The sequence below is a fragment of the Euprymna scolopes genome, chromosome 15, assembly GCF_053919585.1.
Source record: "Euprymna scolopes isolate OS-2025 chromosome 15, ASM5391958v1, whole genome shotgun sequence".
NCBI lineage: Eukaryota > Metazoa > Mollusca > Cephalopoda > Sepiida > Sepiolidae > Euprymna > Euprymna scolopes.
In genome coordinates, this window is record NC_136496.1 from 108,192,332 (window position 1) to 108,200,069 (window position 7,738).

Below are 7,738 nucleotides of genomic sequence, written 5' to 3' on the forward strand. Positions count from 1 at the left end.
TGTGACATCTAGCGGTGGGAACATTAGGACAGTGGTATAGAGATCTATTGGATAGAGGGTAAATAGTATAGAGTTGGAGGAAGGAGTGTGTGGGGAGCTATTGCGATGAAGGTAGTATAAGCTAAACTTGGTAATTACAGCTTTGAGTACGATTAGGGGGTTACGTGTTTTGTCTTTATATGTCAGGGAATGTGGACTTAATATATGCGGGATATGAGGAGATATACAATTAAATCCAATAATTAAAAAAAACAAAAACAAAAAAAAAACAGGAGAAATAATGGATGATAATGGTAAAATCAAGAAATAAAAGAGTAGCTTTATTGAGGAGAGCTGTCTGTAAAATAAATTGTATTGTATATATATATATATATATATATATATATATATATATATATATATATATATGAATTAAAATATAATATTTATTTTCATGATCGGGCAACGCCGGGTGGCCTGCTAGTATATATATATACTACCATGGGTTCCCGGCGTCGCCCGGTTGTTTTGAGGTGTATGCTGAGCAAAAAAACAAAAACAAAAAAGGTCAATTTCAACTTTGATACCTTAAGATTTATTGTTTAGGGCTCAAATCAAGTTATTAAGTTAGATCCATGTCCAAGGAACCTATATCTAAAATTTTACGGGGTTTAGACCCAAAATTGTAGGAGGAGTTTTGTGGAGTTCTCAAAGGGCAAATCGTTGAACTTTGATCCCTTAATCGCCAAATCTTTGTCCGAAAACCAATCACATCCAAAATCTCAGTACGCTGTATATTCAATTTCGAGTCTGTAGACTTAAAATTGACAGAGTTATTGCGTAGGAAATGTACACATACACACACACAGACACACACAGACACGTTCGCTTTTGTATATATATATATATATATATATATATATATATATATATATATATATATATATATAGTAATTTATAAAATATATATGGCGATTAAGCTACACTGAAGAGCCCTAGAGTGGATGAAACGCGGAATATTCAGTGTAGCTTAATCGCCATATATATTTATAAATTACTAACTAGCTCTACCTATGTATTGAGCACTTCTGAAGTAAATACTTAAAGTTTACGCATAAATCTATACTTTCGTATATTAATTTTATGTGAGTAAATTAAGTAGTTATATATATATATACATCGGGCAATGCCGGGTGGCCGGATACTATATATATATATATATATATATATATATATATATATATATATATATATGCACTACCAGGCCACCCGGCGTTGCCCGATTATAAAAATAATCAGAAACACGTGCATACGAGTATTATGTTTTTTCTAAACTGTTTACTTACAAGAAGTAAACAATACTGGAGCTGAGATCTAAACCAAAACCAAAGTACACTGTGTAAGGAAAGATAACCGCATATATATATATATATATATATATATATATATATATATATATATATATATATATATATATATATATATATATATATAGCTTTAAGTAAAAGGAAAAGAGAAAGATCAATTCCATAAAAGGAGACTTAACTGGATAATGTCAAGCTCAACAATAATTTTTGGAGCTTATATAATAAGACAAGAGTATGAAATGAAAACACAAAACTATATATAGGTAGATATAGAGTGGATCATTTATTTAATAGTGGAATACAGGCGAAATTTGGGGGATAGACGGGACTCTTTACGCCAAGGCATTTCGAAGCCTAACGCTTCTCATCAGAAGAGCAGAGAAGGTGCTAGGTAGCATGGGGGAGATGCAGCGTCTAGCGTAAGGTTCGTTAGGGATGAAAAGGATAAGAGGAGTTATAGAGTGCTGGGGGAAGCTTTAATGGATTCTAAGTAAATAAGGAGAAGCTTATCATATATAGTATGATATATAAGAATATAAATTGTCTTTAGCATAGTATAGAGATTAAGTATTAATGTATTATGGTTGAATAGGGGGTGTATTGTTGCTGTGTGGTAATTAATTTTAACGGTTTATGTGGTGTCTATCTTCTATGGAGTGGGTAATTTTTTAATTAATTGGGGGGGAGTAAGGTTGTAAAACTGAGAGGTAGTATGCGGCAGTATATTTATAATTTTCTGCTGTTATGATATAGGGAATATGATCATGAGGGGTCGGTCAGGGATTAGGAAGGCAATGGCTATGATTGCTTATAATATGGAGTAAAAGGTTAAGTATAAATATTGATGTTAAAATGGGGTAGTAAGGCAACCATATTTACTTATGAGAGTGGTAAAAATATACCAAATAGTAGTAGGGTGATTATCGTAGTATGGGGGATAATAGTAATGACAGTTATAATAATAGTCGCAATAATAGATTTGGAAATAAATCAGAGAGGCGGTAGCACTCTCTATATAGGGATGGCCCGTACACGCCTATATACGCCTACAAAACAAAACTATCCAAATCTCAACTAAAATCAACTTATAAGTTTCAAAAAGCACATATTCTTACAGAGAAGTGTCTTACGAATCCAGCGAGTGTCAGAACGTCGGTTAAAATGTCAAAAGAGAGCAGAAAAAAAGGGTACAAAAATGGCCAATTGTTCTTCTTTCTTCTTTCTTCTTTCTTCTTCTTTCTTCTTTCTTTTGAGACGATGTATCTCGGTGTACGAACGGTCTCTGACAACAGTTCAAGCATCAATCGACTGCTCTTTACACGGAGAAGTGCAGTGACCCATCGCTTTTTAGCTAACTCCATAATTAAATAAGATTACGTGTAATAACAAGTTTTAAACACTATATACCCAATGTAGACAGACCACTTCGAACACGGAACTTCTCTCAAAAGGGACAGCTCCAAATAATACACCGGATGCTCACAGACGTTCCAGTTTGCCAGTGGCCTATATTTCTTGGACGCTGAATATTTGAGGTGAACGTTAAGGTTTTTTCTTTAAACAGTAACCCACCAGCGTTAATGAAACCACGAAATCTTTATCTCAGTTGATCAAAATTGTTATAAGAGTAACCTATCTGCAAGTACGACGTCAAAAAACAATGTTATAAAAACAAATAATTCTTCAGATTTTGGACTGTAAAATATGTACAAAATGTCAATGCTGTGACCAGGATTCGAACCTAAGTTAGCACGGCCACAACGTGGGGTCCTAACCTCTAGACGATCACGGCTAACACTGACGTCTGTCGCTCTTGGCAGAAAGACACATGACTACTGTCAAACTATTGAAAAATAAGGAGGAAACTTGAAATTCTCACGCATGCGCAAAAATACACTATAGCAACCATTGTTAAATGCAGCTGAATCTCTTCGCTCGCTAAGAAAAGTAGATCAGACCAGTTCTTCTAAGAACTCACCAAACGCCAAAGGAAATAAGTTAAATTAACCGCAAAAGAAACTGCAAGAAAGTCAAGAAAAATTTAATAGTGAAGGTATGAACATTTTAGAACTTTATAATACTCTAACTGTTTTATCAGAGAGGCGGTAGAACTCTCTATGTAATATAGAACCGATGGAGGGCCAAGAGGCAACTCCTAAGGCCCAAAACCCAAAGACCTAAAACCCAGCAGGAAGCGACCTGCTACTAATGGAGGCGGCAATGAGCCGCCTCCTAAAAAAGACAATACTATCATGAATGTAAGTTTAAAAATAAGACTGTAAGTAAAAATACTAATTAACAAGAATAAAAAAGCATTGGAAATGCAAAAGGATATAGGGATGGTATGCCAAAAAGTATACAAACAAGATAGCTATGAATGGCTAGGCACATGGAAATAGAATTGCATCCAAAGTATAGCCCTATAGCTTTTTACAACTGTAATGATGGCACGGAATGAAGATTGGAGAAAAGCTATAGGGCTATACTTTGGATGCAATTCTATTTCCATGTGCCTAGCCATTCATAGCTATCTTGTTTGTATACTTTTTGGCATACCATCCCTATATCCTTTTGCATTTCCAATGCTTTTTTATTCTTGTTATATGTAAGATTAACAAAAAAAAAATTAATATTAAGAAAAATACAATAAATTAAATAAAATAAAAATAAGGCAAAATTAAAAGTAAACTTTAAATTTAGACATTAAATATAATGTTACCAATCGTTATGATAAAGTTAAATTCAAAATACTATAATAACATTCAAGATGGAGATAATGGTAGCAGTATTGGTAATAATGATATCAATTATAATGAAGATTATAATAATAATGATGAACAAAAACAATGATAGTAATAACAATAGTAATAGCGATAAAAGCAGTGTAGTAATAATAATGGTAATTCTTCTGCTACCACCTTCAAATATCACCACGACCAACACCAATAATAATAATAATATAAACACTACATTATTACAGGTGCGTGAAAGAAAGGGATACAGACAGTTAAGGGGTTAGAATAGCAGGAAATAGGGTTGAGGGGTGATGGGTGAGTGGACTCGTATAAAATAAAATACAGTAATATAGAGAATGTATATATATATATATATATATATATATATATATATATATATATATGTATGTATATATATACACACATATATACGCGCCCACATAGATATATCCGTAAAAAAAAAAAAAAAGTGAGTAATGAGTCGGCGAAACGTGATCGTTCGGTGGATAGTGGCCCGTTGGTTTAAATTAACAGATTGCTTCACTAGGAGCGGTAATATCAAGCGTCCACCTTAAAACTTATAATTTTCTTGAAGCTCGATTAGAGGGCCATCAAATTTATGTTTAAATAGACAGGCCAAGCCTTGAGAGTTGAATACATACTTTCTCGCTTGTGAACACGAGGTAAGGTCCATCGAATCGCCATATATATATATATTTGTTTACAAACAAACGTTTGAGCCCTCTACGAGTAGCGGACGGATGTTTATTTTAAATAATCGTTCGGACAGGTTAATTTCGGCCACCGATTCTGTAGTCAAGGGGTAGGACTGCCGACTGTCATCACGACGGTTCTAGGTTCGATCCTCGGCTTGGGAGAGGTGTTAGTCTAGCGGCACTGATGAGTTGTGATACAACGAAACAGGTCTGTATGTCGATGACTAAAATATATTTTATATATATATATATATATATATATATATATATACGAGCAAACAGTTAATAAAACATGTTAAAAACACTTTGAAATGAGTTAAAAACATATTTAATCTGAAAAGGAAACACTAGATAATTGGATAGTCCTTAATCCGCGGAGTTTCGAAGAAATACTTTTCTTCTCATCAGAGGGTAGGAATTAGCAAAATGCGGGATCGGATTTTGCATGCAAAAGTATTTCATGAAACAACAAGTAAGTCAAAGATCTTACTTGATAACAAAAAAAAAAAAAGTGAAGCAGAGGGAATATGGTGAAGAAAAAGGTGATTACACGTGAATGGATAGTCTGGTGGAAGATAAATAATCCAGTGACGGTAAAATCAAAATATATAACTTCAAGAAAGTTAATTGAATTTCCATTTGCACAAGTAAAATCCAAGGAAATCCCGTAATTGGAAGAAGATGGTCCATAATAATCCAAAGGCAGAAATCCATGCAATAATTCACAAAAATGTGTACAAGGAAAAAAGGAAAAAATTCCAATAATATTAATAAAAGAAAAATAAGATATGCTTTTCAATCTACTGCTGAGATATAAATATAAATAAGAAAGATCAGGGAGCTTGTCGGAGGTATTTACGTCGAGGTTGAACTAGTGCTTAAAGCTCGCCCGAGCACTTTCAATTAAAGTATTTGTAAAAGAGGCACATTCTCACCTGGGTTTTCGGATGTATTTACGTCGAGGGAACACAAGTGCTACCAGTCTGTCAGAGCAGAAACAGAACATATATATACATGCATATATATGCGTATAAACGCATACACATACCTAACTTTATATATATATATATATATATATATATATATATATATATATATATATATATACATATATATATATATGTATAGGTTTTTACTAATTACCTGTTTTAACACCCACACACACACACACGCACACACACACACATATATACATATATATATATATATTAATAATAATAATAATAATAATAAAAAGACCAGTGAGGTGTGTGTGTGTGTGTCTGTGTCTGTGTCTGTGTATGTGTATGTGTGGGGGTTCGTTACGTGTGGACTCTTAAACGGCCGGATTGATTTTTTTTAAACTTCATACAAATATGCTTTATGTGCCTGGCAGTGTTCTTTGGCAGGATTTGTATAGGAATGTCTTCGATAAGTATCGAGAATCGGAAAAATCCGATGAAAGAACCAACAGGCGACTCTAACTAAAGTAAACGCATTATACAGCCTAACATAACAGGTGCTTTCGAGAAGTTTTCTTACTGCAGAAGCAGCAAGGCCCGTCATATAAAATCAACAGTAAGATCTGATATATAAAAGAGGCGCGTTCGAAATGAATGTTTCTCTTAAGAGCACAATTGAACGAAACTTTAATTCAAGCTTTTATATAAAACAATATAAAACAATTTTATAAAATCAACGGTAGGTTCTCTACAGAGCAATGTAGACTACAATGTATTGTGGACAAAGAAACTTCGGGCGATTTTACTGATTTCGATGACACTATAATATGAGAGGGTAAAACATTCGTTGGTCGGGTTTCTCTGCTAGTATATATATATATATATATATGAGTGTTTTACCCTCTCATGCCCCTTTGTGTGTATATATACCCTCCTATGTCACTTTATATATATATATATATAAAGGGACAAGTGATGAAAAAAATTTGACAAACTAAAGAAATAGAAATTGAAACTTACCAAGAGAATCTAGAAGTAAATATTCCCTTTAAAAATTGTTTTCCATTCCTGGGTTTGTCCTCTTTTTTTTTTCTTTTTTTTTTTCTGAAAGGAAATTCACGTGTTTTGACGCTTCAATGGTCCAATCCACAAGATAATATAAAAAAAAAATAATCCTTGGATATACCAAGCCACTTACAGGCCAGTATACATTAGTATCACGTTTCCGCCATCGTCACATCGACAGGTAAAAAAACAACAACAAAAAAACATAACAGTAAACATCAATAAATAAATAAATAAAATGTGTAACTAATTACATGTTTGAATAGAGGGCCTATTATTTCTCTATATTCTGTTTGCTGTATTTAAAACACACAATTAAAAAAAAAAAGATAAAAAACAAAACGATCAGAAATCGTACCAGGTGTGACTTGTTGTTGGTAGTAGTGTTTTCACCCGGATGTGATATATATATATATATATATATATATATATATATATATATATATATATATATATATATATATGTGTGTGTGTGTGTGTGTGTGTGTGTGTGTGTGTGTGTGTGTGTGTCCGTCCATCCGTTTGTGTGACTGTGTCTGTGTTGTCTTTTGAAAATCGTCAGTGGTTGTGCTGAGGGTGGGGTCTCCTCGGTGGCAAGTAAAGCAAAATATTATTGCTCGTCACGCACACCTACAGTTTAAATCGAGTTCCCATCAATGACGGGCGAGAGAATAACTACAAACATTTTTTTTTAAGTTTCAGCTAAAATAAAGTTTTCATATATTTCGCAAGTTCACCTGTTCATCTATTCCTTTCTCTATACCTCTTCCTCCCTCTCACATATCTGTTGTTCTACTAAATCTGAATTAATAAACCTCTGTTCTCTTAAGAAATGTTACTATATACTTTAACTATGAATAAAATACAACACTATTTTAACCGGACGGCGCGCACGTGTGTGTGACGGAAACTCCTAAACTAATGAACTTATGAAT

At 33.3% G+C, this 7,738-nt stretch overlaps 1 protein-coding gene across 3 annotated transcripts in view; it reads right to left on the reverse strand.

The window, feature by feature from the left end:
* Nucleotides 1–7,210, reverse strand: part of LOC145294060 (orexin receptor type 2-like) — a 49,698-nt gene extending 42,488 nt beyond the window's left edge. Inside the window, exon 1 of one of the 3 annotated variants that reach the window (XM_080141058.1) lies at nt 7,162–7,210. The gene's annotated coding sequence lies outside the window, so the exon portion shown is untranslated. Of the gene's footprint in view, nt 1–6,758 lie in introns of all 3 variants that reach the window. The other 2 variants (XM_080141056.1, XM_080141057.1) reach the window with 2 other exon arrangements.
* Between the last annotated feature and the right edge of the window lie 528 nt (nt 7,211–7,738).